The sequence below is a fragment of the Eucyclogobius newberryi genome, unplaced genomic scaffold (assembly GCF_026437365.1).
Source record: "Eucyclogobius newberryi isolate DKJ021-1_F unplaced genomic scaffold, fEucNew1.0.hap1 SCAF_20, whole genome shotgun sequence".
Lineage (NCBI taxonomy): Eukaryota > Metazoa > Chordata > Actinopteri > Gobiiformes > Gobiidae > Eucyclogobius > Eucyclogobius newberryi.
The window spans coordinates 6,757,892-6,779,819 of NW_027315835.1; the positions used below are offsets into that span (position 1 = coordinate 6,757,892).

The 21,928-nt window shown below is 47.6% G+C and overlaps 1 protein-coding gene across 1 annotated transcript in view; it reads right to left on the reverse strand.

Moving 5' to 3' along the window:
* Positions 1-21,928, reverse strand: part of chst15 (carbohydrate (N-acetylgalactosamine 4-sulfate 6-O) sulfotransferase 15) — a 65,024-nt gene that overhangs the window by 35,665 nt on the left and 7,431 nt on the right. The window lies entirely within an intron of this gene.

Here is a 21,928-nt window from a genome sequence, read left to right on the forward strand (position 1 = left end):
GTGGTGTCATGGCGATGAGGGTGGTGTCGTCCTCAAACTTAATTAGTTTTACAGAGTCATGGCTGGAGTTGCAGCAGTTTGTGTACAGGGAGAAGAGCAGGGGAGAAAGCACACAGCCCTGTGGAGCTCCTGTGCTGATAGTCCCAGTGTCTGAGACATTCTTTCCCAGCCGCACGCACTGCCTCTGATCCGTCAGGACATCAGTGCTCCCCCTGCAGGTGGAGTCAGCGCTCGCCCTGCAGGTGGAGTCAGGCACGTTGAGCTTGGAGAGCTTGTCCTGGAGCAGAGCAATGGCGAATGGTGTTGAATGCAGAGCTGAAGTCCACAAACAGGATCCTGACATAGGTTCCCGGGGAGTCCAGATGCTGCAGGGTGAAGTGGAGAGCCAGGTTGATAGCGTCGTCCACAGACCTGTTTGCTATGTAGGGAACTGCAAGGGGTCCAGCAGGGGGGAGGTGAGGGACTTGAGGTGAGGGAGGACCAGGCGGTCAAATGACTTCATGACTACAGACGTCAGCGCCACAGGTCTGTAGACATTAAGTCCAGTGAGCCAGGGCTTCTTGGGGACAGGGACAATGATGGGACATGGCATGACTCCAGGGAGGTGTTAAAAACGCCAGTGAAAACAGGGGCCAGCTCGCCTGCGCAGTGTCTTAAGGTGGCTGGGGTGACACCGTCTGGTCCAGCAGCTTTTGGATTTGCGGAATAGTCTGCATACATCCTGTTCCTGAACTGTGAGAGGGGTGGGGGAGTGTGTGTCAAATCTGCAGTAGAAGAAATTGAGTTGTTGGGCCAGTTTTCTGTCATCTTCAGAAGGATGGGCTCTGGGCTTCTAGTTTGTGAGAAGCCGGAGCCCACTCCACACAGAGGCGGAGTTCACTCCACACATAGGCTTGGTAGTTGTTTGAAAACTGCTGCTTCAGACGCGTACTGTAACGGGCTCTAGCTCTCGATACCTCCCTGCTGAACCCGTACTTTGCCTCTTTGTGGCGTTTTCTGTCACCGGCCCTGTGCGCTGCCTCCTTCTGCCGCCTCAACTGCCTCAGTTTGGGTGTGAAACAGGGTTTGTCATTGTTGAAAGTGACTTTGGTGTGTGTTGTTATAATGCTGTCCTCACAGAATCAAATGTATGACATCACAGTGTCCGTGTACTCATCCAAACTATCTGTGGCAGCTCTGAAAACCTCCAAACACGCACGTAGCTCCTCCCAGTCTGTAATGTCCAAACACGCACGTAGCTTCTCCCTCTCTGTAATGTAAAATACGGATGTAGCTCCTCCTCCACTCCCTCGTTGGTCCACCTGTTTGAAGTCCTCACTACAGGTTTGGAGAGCTTCAGCCTCCGTCTGTACGTAGGGATCAGGTGAACCATGACGTGATCAGACGAGCCCAGCGTGGCTCGGGGCACAGCACGAAAGGCATTATTGATTGTTGTGTAGCAGTGATCCAGCGTGTTCTGCTCTCTGGTCGGGACTTTAATAAACTGTCTGTACTTTGGTGGTTCGTGGCTGAGATTCCCCTTGTTAAAATCGCCCAGGATAAAACACAAGGAGTCCGGATAGGTCTGCTCTACTCTACAGATCTGCTCCGCGAGTACGCGCTCCGCCTCCTGCACGCTAGCGCTTGGCGGGATGTAAACAGCAGCCAGGATGAACGAGGCAAGCTCATGCGGCGAATAAAATGGTTTGCAGTTGATGAAGCGATATTCCAGGTCAGGAGAGCAGTGTCACGTCTGAAGACCAGGCGTTGTTGATGTAGAAACAAACTCCGCCGCCGCGCTGTTTCCCGAAAGGACCAAAGTACATCTCAGACATGTTAGTGCCATATGAACCATCTCGGACTCTGAGGACCTCAGGGACCGGCCTCCTGCTGGTGCCAGAGTCAGGACTAAACATGGACCGGCCTCCTGCTGGTGCCAGAGTCAGGACTAAACATGGACCGGCCTCCTGCTGGTGCCAGAGTCAGGACTAAACATGGACCGGGCTCCTGCTGGTGCTAGATTCAGGACTAAACATGGACCGGCCTCCTGCTGGTGCCATATGACTGAAAGGATTTTCTTTGCACTGTTTTGTGATTTCTGTCATTTCTTTGTGATTTTAATCCATGTTCTTCCTGTTGTGAAGATCTTTAAATTGTCTTGTGTGTGAAATGTGCTACAAATAAACTTGACTTGAACCTTTGTGAACTTTGTCCATTTGACTCCTCCCATGAAACACTCTTCTTTGCTCGCCACAAACGCGTTCGACTTCACGTGCCACTTCCTCCGCCGTTTGGTCGTGCGGAAAATCAAACGAGACGGGAAAACGGCGATGCTTCGTGGATGTTCCGTCGTTGGCGTTTACGGAGGTCGTTTTCCCCCGACAGGAGAAGCCGATATTGCTGAGGGAATCCACAAGAGGGAGTGCGCTTTTCTAATCATGTTTGTCACGCCACATTTGAAGATGAAGAGCAAGAGGAGGAAAAGGTTTACGCAATATTAAAGTTTACGGAATATTAAAGTTGACAGAATATTAAAGTTTACGGAATATTGAAGTTTACAGAACATTTACGTTTAATGTTTCCCAACAGTGATTCATGGACTAAAAAGGACTAAATTATAAGACTAGGAACAACAACAACAGCAAAAACCAGACTTTGGTAAATAAAGGAGGCTTAAAGCGCCCCCTACAGGTCGGACGACTTGTTGAGCTAAAATGCAGTTAAGATAAATACATTTAGGATTAAGCTAAACATTATAAAATTGTGAACACAGATAGCTAATTTTTTAGGTTTTTAATTTCACTTCCTGTTTGTAATCAATGACATCACAGAAATTACCCAGCAAACACTAAGCCAAAACTCAACTTATGTCATAGTTTTTTTTTTGTGACAAATTAAAATACATGAGAGCGACTTTATTTTGTTGAATTCATGTTTAGAGTCAAAAAAGTTGTTTCTTTTGTGTAAATTCTGCAGAAACTTTGACTGGAATGAGTGTCCCTGGTGTGAATTCACTTCCTGTATGAGTGTCCCTGGTGTGATGTCACAAATTGATTGGAGTAAAACTATAATTTATGTGAAAGACAGGTATAAACACACCAAATAAAGTCAACATTATTAAATGGTATAAAGGTGTCATGGGCTCTTTAAAGCTCGGGGGCGTGGTTACAAAGTGCACTCTGACCTGAACCCACTCGTCTGTGGCATTGTGGATGTCACTCTGGATCCAGACACTGCTGAACCTCAGCTCGTTCTGTCTGAAGATCTCAAACAGGTTCATCACACTGATGTGAAGAAGCTCCCAGATTCTCCTCTGAGGTTTTATAATCACGTTTATGTTCTGGGAAAGCAGAGTTTCTCCTCAGGCAGGTTTTACTTTGAGGTTCAGGTCAACGGGAAAACAGCTTGGGATTTAGGAGTGGCCCAAGAGTCCATCAACAGGAAAGGAGTGATCTATCTGCGTCCTAAAGATGGAATCTGGTGCATCAGGTTGATAAACAAAGATCAGTACAAAGCTTGTTCAGACTCTCTTGTCCTTCTGTCTCTGCAGCGAGCTCCTCAGAAGGTCGGGGTGTTTGTGGACTATGGTGAGGGTCTGGTCTCCTTTTATGATGCAGATTCTGCAGATCTTCTCTTCTCCTTCAGCAGCTGCTGCTTCAGGGAGAAACTGTTTCCATTTTTCAGTCCCAGCTTAAATTTTGGAGGCTCAAACTCTGCTCCTCTGGTCCTCACTGCAGTTTAGACTTTCAGAGGTCAAAGTGACTAAGAACAAGAATAAAAGTTCTGAACTTCAGTCAAATGTAACTGTAGATACTTTTGACTCCATTTTGGACTGAAAGTACAAAGTTCTTCTCTTTATTGTTTCAGTTCTTTTGAAATGTCTGAAGGTTTTTTTGAATTCTGTTCATGGTGACCTCCTGTGAGAGGGTTTTGGGTTCAAGTCTCGGCTTTGATCAAACTAAATATTTGTATAAAAATGTCTTGAAATTAGAAAATGTTTAAAATGTTTAATCAAAATCTGAACTCTTCTCTCCCTCACTTCATCCGTTCCTTCTTGTCGTCCATGTTGGCTCGAGGTCAGAGGTCAGGACAAACAGGGCGTCGTCACAAATAAAGACTTTTAGAAATTTAAGAAGAGGAAATGTTTGGACAAACATTGAATTCAAAAGGAGATTAAAGACTAAAGGACTAAACCAGGACTAAACCAGGTCCAAACCAGGACTAAACCAGGACTAAACCAAGACTAAACAAGGACTAAACAAGGATTAAACAAGGACTAAACCTGGTTTGTAATTAAATACATGTAATTAAATCATCACATTTCCTGGAGTCATTTGTTGTTTTTCCCTCAGTACAAGTGACAGCTGAGTCACATGACCTGCACCTGCGTTATCACGGAAACCACACTCTCGTTGTAGCATGAATTAAGTGAACGGGGCTTTCATGAACGAGTCAGACGAGAACGTGTATTCACTTTGCTCTTGGTTCTCCCGCCTCGTCCTCCCAGTGAAGAGGTTGTGGGTTCGACTCCCGAGCTCCTCCCCCTCTTGCCCAAGGGCACAACAGCGTCCGCCCTTTAAACTCGCTCTCATTCCTTCGGTTTATGGACTTAAACATCACTCTCTCTTTTTCTTCCCTTTCTCCCTCCCCGTCTCTCTTTCCTCCCCCTTTTCCTCGACCTCTCCTCTGTTTCCTCACACTTTTCTCATTCTTTCTCTTCCTCCCTCTTTTTCTTCTCTCTCTCCCCCTTCATCCATCCATCCCCTTCTCTCTCTCCCTCCACCAATCCCTCCTCTCCTCTCTCTTTCACTACCTCCATCCCACTCTTCCCTGTCTTTCTCTCGTTGACACATTCACATTATCGTTGTTGTTGTTGTGCCTCGTGTGTGCAGAGTTGCAGAAAGTCTCCCCCCGTTCAGACTCTGAGGTGGGAAGTCTCGCCCCGTTCAGACTCTGAGGTGGGAAGTCTCGCCCCGTTCAGACTCTGAGGTGGGAAGTCTCGCCCCGCTCAGACTCTGAGGTGGGAAGTCTCCCCCCGCTCGGACTCTGAGGTGGGAAGTCTCCCCCCGCTCAGACTCTGAGGTGGGAAGTCTCCCCCCGCTCAGACTCTTAGGTGGGAAGTCTCCCCCGCTCAGACTCTGAGGTGAGGTTTTTGGGGCGTCTCTGTGTTTGCGCGAGGTCCAGAAGAATGTGGAGTATGAGGCGGGAGAAGCGGCGATGGACGAGCGAAACAGCGGGTGAGAAGAGACCTTGAGCGGCGAGCGGGCGGCGTGACCTTGAGCTCAAGTACTTTAGAATTAACTGCAGCTAAATATATGGAACTGTCTAATGTGAAAGTCATTCTGGTTCCTGAAGCCTCTGACCCCCTTCAACAGTGTAAAAATAGAGCTTTGAAGAGGCTGAAATACAACCACATGTGATAATTTGAGTCCTTTTTTGGAAAATATCACACATAAATCCCATTTCAGGCGATCTGGGCGTCTTCCCCCAAAAGGATCTCACCAAGAATCATGTCATTTCCTGTATTCTGTTGATTTTCGATGGTCTTTTCTCCGCTCTCCTCACTCCAGAACTCACTCCAGGCTGAACAGATCATTATTACATGAACAGGAGCTCTGAGCGGGCGTCACCGGCTCACATCGCGAGTCCCGCTTCGTTGGCGTCGTCAAACAAAGACTGTTTTGTTCCTCTTTCCGTGTCGTTCAGGCCAAAGCGCCGGGCGACGCTTCTGCTCGAAAGTGCGAACACGCGTCCGAGTCGCATAATAATTGATTCAATATTGACCTAAATTTGACGCAAAAATACTTAAAGTTTTCTGGTCAAAAATCCACCGTTTTTGTTTCATTCACACAATTCGTGCCGATCCACCTTGTGACATCATTCGGTTGTAATGCACTTTTTGCTAGTCTGGAGCTAACCTGAAGCTAGCGTTGTTTCAAGTTATTTAATTGTTTGAAATTCGAGTCCTGTTTAACTTCCATTCTGACAATAATCAACACTAAATAAAATGACCTTTTGCATTACTGACGTTTCAAAAAATCTTCATAAAATTAGGATTTAGTATTTTTCTAGGCATCTGTTTATTTGAGTACATAATACATAAAAAAAATACACAATTTACCAAGACTAAGACGGACGGACCAGGTTAAGTTTAGCAAAAATGGGACATAAATCTGACATCTTAGCGTTACGTATTATGAATAAAAATGTATTCATATTTGTTATCATGTTAATGTGCTTATGTTATCTTTTATTTCTATTTTATCTTTGCTTTTCGTTCTACATAAAAACATTAATCATCTCAGTGACATCTACTTAACTTTACAAGCTTTCGCACGCGGCTGCTCGTATAATTTACCCATGAGCAAAGATGTTTCCGTGTCATTTTCAATTCCCCCTCTGATCCATCACTTTAACCTCCAGAAACGGCTTAATAATCCACATGTATGTTTTAATGAGGGAAATCAAACGGAAACGCTGGGTTTGTTCGGACGTAACGAACCAAATGAAGCGACCGGAGCGTGAAATGAATGTCCTGAGCAAAACGTGGAGTTACGTTTGTGTTACGTTTGTGTGAGTTATGTTTGTGTGAGTTATGTTTGTGTGAGTTATGTTTGTGTGAGTTATGTTTGTGTGGAGTTATAATAAGATAAGATAAGATATTCCTTTATTGTCCCACATGGGGAAATTTCATTGGTGCAACGCAGGTAGATACAGAAAAACACTTTCAGTAGAAGATCTCGTATAAATAAATAAAAACTCCCATAGACAAATAAATAAATAAATACCATTGCATGTGATCACGACAGTAATTGCACATGAATATGTGTCACGACAGCACATAGATTGCACATGAATTTCACAGTAATTGCACATGAATTGCACATGAATTCCAACAGCAATTGCACATATGACAGAATTGCACATCAGTATTAGGTTAGGTCAGTATTACGAGTGTTCAGTACTAACAGTTTTTGTTATAAAGTCTGACAGCAGCAGGAAGGAAAGACCTACGGAACCTTTCCTTCACACATCGAGGGTGGATCAGTCTCTCACTGAAGCTGCTCTCCAGAGCGGAGAGAGTGTCCTGCAGGGGGTGACACTCATGGTCCAGCATAGATGTGAATCTAGCCAGGACCCTCCTGTCCCCCACCTCCTGCACCGAGTCCAGAGCACAGCCCAGGACGGAGCTGGACTTCTTGATGACTCTGTCCAGCCTCTTCCTCTCCCTCTCTGTGATGCTGCTGCTCCAGCAGGCCACACCATACAGGAGGGCTGGTCAAATCAAATCAAATCAATTTATTTTTGTAAGGCCCAAAATCACAACAACAGTTGCCACTGGTGCCACCACAGAGTCATAGAAGGTCTTCAGGAGTGGCCCTGTCACTCCAAAAGACCTGAGTCCCCTCAGGAGGTAGAGCCGACTCTGGCTCTTCCTGTACAGTGCGTCTGTGTTATGAGTCCAGTCCAGTTTGTGGTTCAGATGAACACCCAGGTACTTGTATGAGTCCACTCTCTCAATGTCCCGTCCCTGGATGTTCACTGGTGAGGGGGCAGTGGGGTGGCGTCTGCGGAAATCCACCACCATCTCCTTGGTCTTCCCCGCGTTGATGAGGAGGTGGTTCCGCTGACACCAGTCCACAAAGTCCTGCGCCAGTCCTCTGTACTCCGCGTCATCGTCGTCCGTGATGAGTCCGATGATGGCAGAGTCGTCAGAGAACTTCTGCAGGACACAGCTGTCCGTGTCATGTCTGAAGTCTGCAGTGTAAAGGGTGAAGAGAAAGGGCGCGAGGACAGTGCCCTGGGGCGCCCCCACACTGCAGGTCCGAGTGTCAGACACACAGTTCCGGGCTCTCACAAACTGGGGTCGGTCTGTGAGGTAGTCCAGGATCCACTCTGCCACACCAGCCGTCTCCAGCTTGTCCCTCAGGAGCAGCGGCTGGATGGTGTTGAAGGCGCTGGAAAGATCGAAGAACAGAATCCTCACAGAGCTCCCAGGCTTTTCCATGTGAGAGAGAGAGCGGTGCAGCAGGGAGATGACGGCGTCCTCCACTCCGATGCCAGACCGATATGCAAACTGCAGCGGGTCCATGGCTGAGCTCACGGTGGAGCGGAGGTGGTCCAGGACTAGCCGCTCCAGTGTCTTCATCAGGTGGGACGTGAGAGCCACTGGCCTGAAGCTGTTGAGGTCTTTGGCGCGCGGTGTCTTGGGCACAGGTACCAGACAGGAGGTCTTCCAGACCTGTGGTACCACCCTCAGCTTCAGGCTCATGTTGAAGACATGCTCCATAACTCCACACAGTTCATCTGCGCAGGACTTAAGGAGCCTGGGGCTGATGCCATCAGGTCCTGCTGCCTTCCTCACTTTAATCCTCTTCAGCTCACTCCTCACCTGTGCCACTGTGACAGTCAGTGGTTGGCAGGGGGACCGTGTGCTGGGGGGATGGGTGAGTCCAGGCGAAGTGGGGAGCTGATGGTCCGGGGCAGATAAGCGAAGAGGAACAGATGCAGGACATTGTCCAGCTGTGGAAGAGGGAGCATGCAGCTGTGCAGGGGGAGGGGCGGGTGACCGATCAAACCTCAAGAAGTGATCATTTAAATCATTCACCCACTGTAGATCCCCCTCTGTCTGGGCAGGGGGGATTTTGAAGCCCGAGATGGTTTTCAGGCTCCTCCACACTCCCTGAATGTTCTTTTGCTGCAGCTGCTCCTCCATCCTCCTCTTGTAGCCGGCCTCAGCCTGCCTGATCTTCCTCCTCAGCTCCTTCTGCACAGTCCTCAGCTCCTCCTTGTTCCCTGACCTGAAGGCTCTCTTCTTCTCCTTCAGCAGAGCCTTCAGTTCACGGTTAATCCATGGCTTGTTGTTTGGGAAACACTGCACCGTCCGGGAGGGAACAATGTTCTCAAAACAGAAGTTGATGTAGTCCGTGATGCACTCTGTGATGGTGTTGATGTCCTCCCCATGTGGGTCATAAAGCTCAGTCCAGACAGTGGTGCTGAAGCAGTCCCTCAGAGCCTCCTCGCTCTCAGCAGACCACATCCTCACCTCACGGGACACCACAGGCTGCCTGCGCACGATGGGTTCATACACAGGCCTCAGATGTACAAGGTTGTGGTCCGAGCTGCCCAGGGGAGGGGGGAAGAAGAATAAGCCTCTTTGGTGTTGGCAAAAAACAAGTCCAATGTTCTATTGTCTCTGGTGGGGCAGGTAACATACTGGGTGTATGTTGGTAGAACAGAAGAGGGAGAAGCGTGGTTAAAGTCACCAGAGATGAGGAAGAGAGCCTGTGGATGCTGTGTTTGCAGCCTACAAGTGCAGGAGAGCAGTGCTTCACAAGCATTTTCAGCATTGGCAGACGGGGCCACATAGACTGCGATCAAAATCACATGTGAGAACTCCCGGGGCAGATAATATGGCCTCATGCCAATTGCCAATAGTTATTGGCATATTTGTGTGGAGTTATGTTTGTGTGAGTTATGTTTGTGTGAGTTATGTTTGTGTGAGTTATGTTTGTGTGGAGTTATGTTTGTGTGAGTTATGTTTGTGTGAGTTATGTTTGTGTGAGTTATGTTTGTGTGAGTTATGTTTGTGTGGAGTTATGTTTGTGTGAGTTATGTTTGTGTGAGTTATATTTGTGTTGAGTTATGTTTGTGTGAGTTATGTTTGTGTGAGTTATGTTTGTGTGGAGTTATGTTTGTGTGAGTTATGTTTGTGAGTTATGTTTGTGGGAGTTATGTTTGTGGGAGTTATGTTTGTGTGGAGTTATGTTTGTGTGAGTTATGTTTGTGTTATGTTTGTGTGGAGTTATGTTTGTGTGGAGTTATGTTTGTGTGAGTTATGTTTGTGTGAGTTATGTTTGTGTGAGTTATGTTTGTGTGGAGTTACGTTTGTGTGAGTTATGTTTGTGCGAGTTATGTTTGTGTGAGTTACGTTTGTGTGAGTTATGTTTGTGCGAGTTATGTTTGTGTGAGTTACGTTTGTGTTATGTTTGTGTGGAGTTATGTTTGTGTGAGTTATGTTTGTGTGAGTTATGTTTGTGTGAGTTATGTTTGTGTGAGTTATGTTTGTGTGAGTTATGTTTGTGTGGAGTTATGTTTGTGTGAGTTATGTTTGTGGGAGTTACGTTTGTGTGAGTTATGTTTGTGTGAGTTATGTTTGTGTGAGTTATGTTTGTGTGAGTTACGTTTGTGTTATGTTTGTGTGAGTTATGTTTGTGTGAGTTATGTTTGTGTGAGTTATGTTTGTGTGGAGTTATGTTTGTGTGAGTTATGTTTGTGTGAGTTATGTTTGTGTGGAGTTATGTTTGTGTGAGTTATGTTTGTGTGAGTTATGTTTGTGGGAGTTACGTTTGTGTGAGTTACGTTTGTGTGAGTTACGTTTGTGTGAGTTACGTTTGTGTGAGTTATGTTTGTGGGAGTTACGTTTGTGTGAGTTACGTTTGTGTGAGTTATGTTTGTGTGAGTTATGTTTGTGTAAGTTATGTTTGTGTGAGTTACGTTTGTGTGAGTTATGTTTGTCTGAGTTATGTTTGTGAGAAGATGCACGTCGCTCTGTGGTCCTGAACTCCAGTGTCTTCTGTGCTGATAAAGCCTCTGGTGCAGTGGCTGTTTAGTCTCACCAGGTGGCGCTCTTTACATCTTTCTTCACCGCTTTGGACAGAATAAACTACATTGCTCTGTTTTTCTGTCGGCATCTTAGTTGTTTTTCAGACAGTCCAGACACATAAGGGATGTTTGTCCTGCGCGGGCTCTCAACAACGTTAAAAGAGCCAAAAAAACAGAACTAAAGGGAGAAATTGTCCTGAAATGAATGAGGTTCTTATCACAGTTCATCCCAAAACCAAAACTTAAGTCGCCAATGGAACTGTCGATATGTAACAAAACGGTTCAGCTCCACATAAATAAAATCAGACATAGAAACAAAACAGAGACTAAATCGAGGCTGATTCCGACTGAATGTGGAAAATCACAAATGTCTTTTTCATCGTTTTCTTGTTGTGATTTTTCTGCTCCGGCGAATACTGCTCCGTCGACACTTGTGTGACATACTGCGCCCTTGCATCGCTGTGACCTTTGCCCTTGGGTGTTTTGCTGCTGCGCCGCTGGGAAAACCTCACTCAGGCCTCGCGGTCTGATCTTTTATTCAGGATTGAAATTTGCCCTGCTTCCTCTGGACCCTTTTAGTGCCTCTGCGCCGTCATTAAAACAATCGCTCTTTGAATTATTGATCGAGGCTCAAGACGTCGTCAGGAAAAACCGTGTGGAGGCCATTATACGGAAATACTCGAGTAGAAGCGCAAGAATGTGTTTTGTGCTTTGAAAAACGTCACTTTTAATGTTGCTTGAATAAATAAAATGAGGTCAAGTCAAGTAATAAATAAATAAAATAAGGTCAAGTAAAGTAATACATAAATAATGTCAAGGCAATAAATAAATAAATTAAAATTAAAATTATTTTTTTTTAATTAAAAAAATAAAATTAAAAATAAATAAATAAAAGAAAATAAAACAAAAATAATATTGTTTAATAAATAAGAGGGCTAAAGTTAAAACGTACTGTCTGGTGTCGGCGTTGTTTGTTGTTTGTCTTGTGTTTACTCAGTGAAGTGGATTTCTAAAGCCGAGAAACCAGAAAGAAAGAACTTTATTCTTTCTTTGTCCTTTTTCGCCCAGTGGAACCGAATAACCGTTTGTTCACTTAGAATTAAGTCCTTGATCTATGCTTTACTAAGGCAGGAAAACGTGTACTTATTATAAATCAGTGTCTAAATAAATCAGTGTCTGAACGGTGGTTTATTATAGTCACAGGGAAATTGTATCATTGTTCTGTTATTTTAGCCGATTTTAGCTTACGACCCCAAACACTGACAATGAGAACTTTATAAATACTTTTTTTCCCATAACTTCCTCACATTGCTTCTCGTTAGATGATAAACACAGGGTGATTTCAATCTAGTGTGGAGACTGCTACTGATTCATCACAAAAAAACATCCACCGGTTCCAAATCTGCACGTCTGTTCACGCGTTTATTAGAAAATACAACTATCAAAACTATTCTTCCGGCTGTAAATACACGGAACAATAAGTTGATATAGTATTTAAAGCCTTTCTTCTACTGCTCTGGTTTCCACTGCTTCTTCTGGGACGGAGCTCATGCCGTGTTTTATTCAACAGTCGCGTTGTCTTCATTTGAATAAAATCAGTCAACTTTTGAGCGGCAGGAGCAGCAGCAGCAGCAGCTCATCCATTATGCATTTATGTGTCTGCGTGTAACTTATTATCTAAAGACAGAAACGCTCAGAACGACACGCAAGTCGAGGAAGATCGAGGAAGACACTGCGGAAACCGAGTCCCGTCCGTTGCTGTGCTTTATATTTGCATTTATTTGACGGTTTCATTATTTAGCCTGGATTTGATTCGACCGGATTTATTGTTTTATGACGTGCAAGGTCAAACTGGGCACTTATTACTATCTTTGGCTTCGGTTTTGTCATGTCTGTGGAGCACTCTGGAAACGCTTCTGTTTATAAAATGTGTAAAATATGTAAATAAAGTGGATCTGGATCGTTCAGTCCTCTCTCCAATCAATAGTCGTTTACCATTTGCGGTCAAGCTCTGTAACTATAACAACAAATACAGTTTTATTTATTTTCCTTTAGATAATACTCTATTTATATCATTAATAACTGTAATGTGTTGGACAAAAATTACATCTCACTGAACGTTTCTAACAGTCACAACAACAGAAATGTGTTAAAACGTGTCTTTAAACGCATTCATTGAGGTTTAATTATAATTAGTTAAATATAGAATGCGACAAGTTGGCCACTGTCCAGGTTGTGCCCCGCCTCAGGCCCAAAGCCACTGGGATAGGCTCCAGTCACCCGCGACCCCTAACGGGATAAAGCGGTAGAAAATTAATGAATCATGAATATACAATTAATTTAAATATTATGAATTATTTTTGGAAAGTTTACAACATATTTAAATATTTGTGATGTATTTTTAATCAGATCTTTTTGTAGCAATTTTTTGTTTTTACTATAAATGATAAACTACATATTCATATTTTCACATAATTAACTACCTTTTAATATATTGCCTGTGTCAACAAAAACAGACGGAATCATATGTTGATTTCACTAAAAAAGATTTGGCTTTTGAAACACAAGTAAATTGATGACTTTTCCGACGCTTCTTTTGCTAAATAAACCCTCTTTCTTCCTGTGAGCGGACTCGCCTCTCCGCAGATCTGACCTCCATGGAGATAGGCCAGTAAAATAACACGCTCCGGAACAATCAAAGCCATAGCGCCTCCGTGGAGACGAGCGGGCGCCAAACCCTCCACCCGAAATGTTACAACGTGCCCCTTTAAAGGACACATATTATGCAATTAACCCTAACCTTTAAAGGACACATATTACGCAAATGTTGCTCGTTTTGATTGACGGATTATGGCGACATTTTGAAGCGTTTTCTAACTGTCCATCATCAAACACGGCTGGAGCTGCGTTTAGCTTCATTTGCACTCGTTTAATCCCCTTTTTGAGCTCATCTTCTCTGAGCATCACAAAAACACGCGGTTTAGCATGTCAGGGCAGGGGCAAGCTAGCTTTTGTTCATTTCCCCGTGGTAATTCCCTCTGCTGCCAGTAGATGGAGCGCTAACACCAAAATCAAAGAGTGATGTAACAAAGTGCACACATTATTTAAAGTTCTAAAACATGAGACGCCAAAAACAAAGGGAGCGAGTTTAAAGGGCGAGAACAAAAGCAAAGGTAACGCTGAATATAAAACACTTCCCTCTGGCTCTGTACGACACATCTGTGCAGCAGAGAACGCCACACGTTTGGGTCAATATTTAATGACCACAGCCACTGAGCGCCACAAATGACAGAATGGAAGCGACCAAAGAGAACGGACTTTTTAAATAACGTGTGGAAAACTAGTGCAAGAGAAGAAGAGCGGAGATTATGATGGCCGGGATCAACTGGGACTAAACCAGGTCCAAACTAGGACTAAACCAGGTTTAAACCAGGTTTAAACCAGGACTAAACCAGGACTAAACCAGGTCTACACCAGGTCTAAACCAGGACTAAACCAGGTCTAAACCAGGAGTAAACCAGGTCTAAACCAGGTCTAAACCAGGACTAAACATGGTCTAAACCAGGACTAAACCAGGTCTAAACCAGGTTTAAACCAGGTTTAAACCAGGACTAAACCAGGACTAAACCAGGTCTAAACCAGGTCTAAACCAGGACTAAACCAGGTCTAAACCAGGAGTAAACCAGGTCTAAACCAGGAGTAAACCAGGTCTAAACCAGGTTTAAACCAGGTTTAAACCAGGACTAAACCAGGACTAAACCAGGTCTAAACCAGGTCTAAACCAGGACTAAACCAGGTCTAAACCAGGAGTAAACCAGGTCTAAACCAGGTCTAAACCAGGACTAAACATGGTCTAAACCAGGACTAAACCAGGTCTAAACCAGGTCTAAACCAGGACTAAACATGGTCTAAACCAGGTCTAAACCAGGACTAAACCAGGTCTAAAGAAGGTCTAAACCAGCTCTAAACCAGGACTAAACCAGGACTGCTGGCTCCCTGCACAAAACAGAGAAATGACAAGAGTGTACAAGTGTATTTAGTGTATTTAGTGTTTCTACCTCACAGCGAAAAGGTCGTCAGTTTTGTTCCTCAAGTGTTGGGGAGAATAAAATGTATTTAGTTACATCATACTGAGTACAAGGGCTGCAACTAACGACAATTTTAGTGGTCGACTTTACCGTTTAGTTTCAAATACCCACTTCTCTCGTGGATCTGCAGTTTTTAAATTCAGTATAAGGCTTTCTTCGGCACATGGTCTTTTGTAAATCCCGCTGCGCAAAAATGAGCCACAATCTCACAAACTGAGCCCAAGTCGTTAGTTCAATGTGAATTCTGTCCATCACTGCCAGTGTGGAGTTTGCTGGTGCATGCTGGGATAACGTAACAACTGCGAGAGCTCTGTTCACGTGTCCCAAGTCATGTCACGCACTCTGCTGCCCTCTTGAGGACAAAAGCTGCATGTTCACTGTGGGCTCTGCGACGAAAAGTCTGAAAACAAAGGATTCTTTCTCTTCTGTCACGCCCCCAAAGACCCCGTTTGTCCAGAGTGACTGTGGTCAGGAGGGACAGAGGTCACTCCAGACTGAGCTGTTCCTTTCAGGCCGTTAGCAGCCGGCTAATGCTAGCGGCTGTGCTAATAAACGTTTTAAGGAGCCTCATTTCCAACTGTCCAGGTGTTATATTTCAGGATCAAACACAAAGCTATGAAGGCGTGTCCGGAGCAGAGGGCGTGTACGGTACAGAGGGCGTGTCCAGTGCAGAGGGCGTGTCCGGTGCAGCGGGCGTGTCCGGTGCAGCGGGCGTGTCCGGTGCAGCGGGCGTGTCCGGTGCAGCGGGCGTGTCCGATGCAGAGGGCGTGTCCGGTGCAGCGGGCGTGTCCGGTGCAGCGGGCGTGTCCGGTGCAGCGGGCGTGTCCGGTGCAGCGGGCGTGTGGACAACCCTCTTCATGTTCACTTTTACGCTCTGTTCTCCACGACTCTCAAACAGCGAGAGGCGACATCGTCATGTGACGTCTGCGACACGTGACCACAGATAAGTCACATGACCAAAACACATAAAAGGACCGAGCTGGAAACCGAACCACGACCTTCGGGTTAGTGGGCGAAGGCCGCCACTGCCCGCGCTGCCGTCTGTGTGCGAGAGAACCGCGCCGCTCTTCATCGACTCCGAGCGCTCGCAGAAGCATTATTCATCATAACTGCCGTATCGATTTTACGTTCCCAAAGCCTCTGATGGATGTGACACGATGGAGTCGGTTCATTTTCCAGATTGAGCCGGCGCTCAATCGTTTGCATTCCTCTCCAGCGGCGGCGGCGGCGGCGAGCGTGGAAACGGGGCGCGTACGTCTCCATTACTCTGAGAGCGCACGACGCCATCAAAGCGACCTTCATCAGAAGAAGGACAGATCCATCTCAATGAAACACCAGAACCTAAACACGAATTAAACAGGACTAAACCAGAACAGACCAGTTTATACAAAAACTAAACTAGCACCAAACCAGATCTTACCCGTTTATGCAAAGACTTAAACCAGGTCTAACCAGTTTATACAAAAGGCAAGTAGGACTAAATACACGTGTAAACCAGGTCTAAACACAGATTAAACAGGACTAAACCAGATCTAACCAGTTTATACAAATACTTAAACCAGGACTAACCAGTTTATACAAAAGGTCTGTGTTACGTGTTCTGCGTTTAATTTGTCCAAATTTGGGAGAATAAAATGTAACTTCAAAATAAAAGCTGACGTCACAAGTGTAAAGTGTAAAGCGAGTGTCTTTGTGAGGCTCAGAGAAGACGAGCTCGTGAACAGGACGAGAACACGAGAAGAGGGTTCGACATCATCGACCTGACGCATGAACAGATCAATTACACGGATCAATTAGTCCAGATACTACTCTTGCGATTGATCGATTTGTTGTTTGGATTGCAAAAAGGCCTAAAAGTAAAAGGTCCAGACGACTCGAGGGACGGAGGAATGCGGCGGGCAGTTGCAGGTGGCACCGCGGCGGCACATTCCTCGCTCCGACGCTAAACGCAGATAAATGTTGATGTTTCAGTCTGGAGGTTAGTCCAGGACTTTGTTTAGGTCTGAGGTCCGAGACCGAGACCGAGACCGCCCCGAGCCTGAAGAATGTGCCGGAGAGGACGGGGGGGCAGCACATGTGCGGGAGGGGGGCACAGGTGCGGGAGGGCGGCACGTGTGGGGGAGGGCGGCACGTGTGCGGGAGGGCGGCACATGTGCGGGAGGGCGGCACGTGTGGGGGAGGGCGGCATCTGTGGGGGAGGGCGGCAGCATGTGTGCGTGAGGGCGGCACATGTGCGGGAGGGCGGCACAGGTGTGGGAGGGTGGCACGTGTGGGGGAGGGCGGCACAGGTGCGGGAGGGCGGCACGTGTGGGGGAGGGCGGCACGTGTGCGGGAGGGCGGCACAGGTGCGGGAGGGCGGCACGTGTGCGGGAGGGCGGCACAGATGCGGGAGGGCGGCACGTGTAGGGGAGGGCGGCACGTGTGCGGGAGTGCGGCACAGGTGCGGGAGGGCGGCACAGGTGCGGGAGGGCGGCACGTGTGGGGGAGGGCGGCACGTGTGCGGGAGGGCGGCACGTGTGCGGGAGGGCGGCACAGGTGCGGGAGGGCGGCACGTGTGGGGGAGGGCGGCACGTGTAGGGGATGGCGGCACTTGTGGGGGAGGGCGGCACTTGTGGGGGAGGGCGGCATGTGTGCGGGAGGGCGGCAGCACGTGTGTGTGAGGGCGGCACATGTGCGGGAGGGCGGCACGTGTGCGGGAGGGCGGCACGTGTGCGGGAGGGCGGCACAGATGCGGGAGGGCGGCACGTGTAGGGGAGGGCGGCACGTGTGCGGGAGTGCGGCACAGGTGCGGGAGGGCGGCACAGGTGCGGGAGGGCGGCACGTGTGGGGGAGGGCGGCACGTGTGCGGGAGGGCGGCACGTGTGCGGGAGGGCGGCACAGGTGCGGGAGGGCGGCACGTGTGGGGGAGGGTGGCACGTGTAGGGGATGGCGGCACGTGTGGGGGAGGGCGGCACTTGTGGGGGAGGGCGGCATGTGTGCGGGAGGGCGGCAGCACGTGTGTGTGAGGGCGGCACATGTGCGGGAGGGCGGCACGTGTGCGGGAGGGCGGCATGTGTGCGGGAGGGCGGCACAGGTGCGGGAGGGCGGCACGTGTGGGGGAGGGCGGCACGTGTGCGGGAGGGCGGCACAGGTGCGGGAGGGCGGCACGTGTGGGGGAGGGCGGCACGTGTGCGGGAGGGCGGCACAGGTGCGGGAGGGCGGCACAGGTGCGGGAGGGCGGCACGTGTGGGGGAGGGCGGCACGTGTGCGGGAGGGCGGCACGTGTGCGGGAGGGCGGCACAGGTGCGGGAGGGCGGCACAGGTGGGGGAGAGCGGCACGTGTAGGGGAGGGCGGCACGTGTGGGGGAGGGCGGCACTTGTGGGGGAGGGTGGCATGTGTGCGGGAGGGCGGCAGCACGTGTGTGTGAGGGCGGCACATGTGCGGGAGGGCGGCACGTGTGCGGGAGGGCGGCATGTGTGCGGGAGGGCGGCAGCACGTGTGTGTGAGGGCGGCACATGTGCGGGAGGGCGGCACGTGTGCGGGAGGGCGGCATGTGTGGGGGAGGGTGGCACGTGTGCGGGAGGGCGGCACAGGTGCGGGGGAGGGCGGCACGTGTGCGGGGTTTGGAAGGTGAAGGCTTTCTGGACACATCACTTCACCATTACCGTGTCTCATTACCGTGTCTCGTTATCGTGTCTCGTTATCGTGTCTCGTCACCGTGTCTCGTTATCGTGTCTCATTACCGTGTCTCGTTATCGTGTCTCGTCATCGTGTCTCGTTATTGTGTCTCGTTACCGTGTCTCGTTACCGTGTATCGTTACAGTGTCTCATTACCGTGTCTCGTTATCGTGTCTCGTTATCGTGTCTCGTCACCGTGTCTCGTTATCGTGTCTCATTACCGTGTCTCGTTATCGTGTCTCGTCATCGTGTCTCGTTATTGTGTCTCGTTACCGTGTCTCGTTACCGTGTATCGTTACAGTGTCCCATTACCGTGTCTCGTTACCGTGTCTCGTTACCGTGTCTCGTTACCGTGTCTCGTTACCGTGTCTCGTTATCGTGTCTCGTTACCGTGTCTCGTCACCGTGTCTCGTTATCGTGTCTCGTTACGTGTCTCGTCACCGTGTCTCGTTATCGTGTCTCGTTACAGTGTCTCGTTACCGTGTCTCGTTACAGTGTCTCATTACAGTGTCTCGTTACAGTGTCTCATTACAGTGTCTCATTACCGGATGCGTCCTTTATAGATTTACTGACATCGACCTCGACATCGACCTCGCGGCAAAATAAAGTCAAACGCTTGAGACAAAAAGTCGAGTCCGGTTTCAGCCAAAGCAAATATTTACATAATTATGACGACGCGATTATTCAAGCGCAGTAATGTTATTCTCACTGAGCCGGAAAGCACCCGGACAGAAGGGCTAAACCAGGGCTAAACTAGGGCTAAACCGGGACAAAACCGGGGCTAAACCGGGGCTGAACCGGGACTAAACCGGGTCCAAGCCGGGGCTAAACCGGGGCTAAACCAGGGCTAAACCAGGGCTAAACCGGGGCTAAACCAGGGCTAAACCGGGACCAAACCGGGACTAAACCGGGACTAAACCAGGGCAAAACCAGGACTAAACCAGGATTTTTCAGTAACATTTTGAGTAAATTTTTCTGTTTATAAAACCAAAACATCTTGAATTTTTTTGCTGCAAATTTTACTCTCTGGATTCATTTAAATTTTATTTAGAAAACAAAATTTTCCTTCTGAATTTTTAAACTGAGAAAAACACAACAACTAAAACCAAGAATGAAAACAATTCAAACATGTCAAAAATTCAGACTTTTGCACTTAAAATTCTAAATCTGGTGAAACAAAGTGTTTTTTTCGCACAAAACAGTCACAAAAACGACTCTGTGCCATGTGCCTTTTCGCACCACCGCCTGGGCCTTGTTATTAGAGACACAGACACAGATCTACTCCAGCAGCTGTAGTATTTTCAGGTTGCCATGGTTGCCGGATTACATAACGAAACCGAATCCCAGTTTGGACTTCTTGTCGGGAGCAAGCTCGGCGGCGGCGCGCTTCTTTCTCCGTTGTATCCATCCTCCGCTCAAAGCGCCCTCTCCGTGCCAAGTTTCCCACCTCGGAGTGAAGCGCACAGATGGATGACTCAAAAGTCGCTCGCAAACGGGATTGCGGAGGCGCACGTTCTACCGCGCTCGCCGTTTCTTGGCTCAGGCGACCGACCGGGGCCAAAATAACTCTGTAAGAGACGCCGAGAAAGGGTTTGTACTCTTTGGTGCAATGTTCCAGGAAGTGATGAGCGGATCAGTATTATCCTAGAACTTAAACCTGCCGCTATCCAAAAATGTATCCAAAAATGTATCCAAAAATGTATCCAAAAATGTATCCAAAAATGTATCCAAAATATTCTCAAAAAATGTATCTAAAAATGTATCTAAACAATCTATCAAAAAATCTATCAAAAAATGTATCCAAAATGTTATCTAAAAATGTATCTAAAGATTTATCCCAAAAATTATCTAAAAATTTATCTAAAAACTTATCAAAAAATGGATCTAAAAAATTATCTAAAAATTTTGCAATTTGGCACATTTTTGGAAAAACGCTTGATTCAATTACAAAAAAGCTTTTACATTTGTGATATCTTGTCATTTTAGTTATGTTTTCCCATTTTCCTGCAGTGTCTCGCCGCAATGTGTTTTGTTTTTGCCCAATTTATTGATTATTGCTGTTTTAGGGCTCCAAACAAAGGGAAAACAAACAAGATATATTTTACCGTCTTTTTCTCCCGTTTGGAAATTTTGGTGACGTCTATAATGTCACTTCCTGGTTTGACGTGTACATTAAATATGACATGGAGGTAATTCCGCAGCTGTTACTTAGCAACCAGATTGTAAACAAGGGGCAAAGTCGCCATAGCAACGAGGTCAAACGCTCGTGAAAGTGAAACGTGTGGGGATCGCATGTCGTCGGGGTCACCGGGCCCCGTCAGAGAGTGTGTAAAACAGTGTCCCCCAGAGAGAGAGAGCGAGAGAGAGAGGGAGAGAGAGAGAGAGAGAGAGAGAGAGAGAGGGGGAGAGGGAGAGAGAGAGAGAGAGAGAGAGAGGGGGGAGAGGGAGAGAGAGAGAGAGAGAGAGAGAGAGGGGGAGAGAGAGAGAGAGAGAGAGAGAGAGAGAGAGAGAGGGGGAGAGCGAGAGAGAGAGAGAGAGAGAGAGAGAGAGAGGGGGAGAGCGAGAGAGAGAGAGAGAGAGAGAGAGAGAGGGGGGAGAGGGAGAGAGAGAGAGAGAGAGGGGGGAGAGGGAGAGAGAGAGAGAGAGAGAGAGAGGGGGGGGGAGAGGGAGAGGGAGAGAGAGAGAGAGAGAGAGAGAGAGAGAGAAGCGAAAGAGGAAAGAGTGAGAACGGGTCAAAGCGCTTCATTTGAGAAACACAGAAAACCCAAAGACGAGGTGAAAAGCAGAAATGCCGGCGGCGTCTCAGAGGGCGGGGTCAAACGGGGGTCAGGACGTTTACGCCACGATAACGAAGAGCGTGTGTAAAGATGCTGCGGTGTCGGGGGGAATCGGCGGAGACGGAAATGACCCCACAAGAGGCGAGACGACGGCGCACGAAGGCGATTTTAATACGATCGGCGAGAAGAGAACGCTGTTTTTGAGGCTCGTTTAAAGGGTCTGAGGAGGATATTATAGTAGCATAGCTTCCACAACGGTCGGGCTCGCGTAAGCTTTAGTCACAACGTGTCTTAGCGCCGCAGCCAGACGATTGGACGAGAGAAAACACGGAATAAGACGGCAAAAAGCACATAGAAACACAAAATAATCATTTCTCAACAAGCTCTGACTTGATCTCGTGCTTAAGCGCTGTGTTTCCGCTGATGCTAACACGAATCTAGCAAAGCGCGTTAGCATCAGCCGTTTCCTGTTTATGGCCGCACGGCACTCTAAAATTTGATATTTCCAAGTCATAATGCGTCTTACATTAGCATTAGCAATAGCATGACATAAAGAGAGGTTCAAACGCGGCGTAGAGTATTTGAGAGAAGTCAAAGAACTGAAGCAAAACTGGTCCTGTGCACGCTCGCTTTAGCCACGCCCCTCACATACACTGGAATTACTAAACTTGTTTTTGTGAATTACTGGGATCGAACTCATAATTAAAAAGTATAATTCTGTTGCGGTTTTAGTCAAGTTTTTGCCATTTATGGTCAGGATTTTGTTGCTTTCAATTACATTTTGTCAGTTTTAATCACATTTTTGTCAATAGTAGTCACAT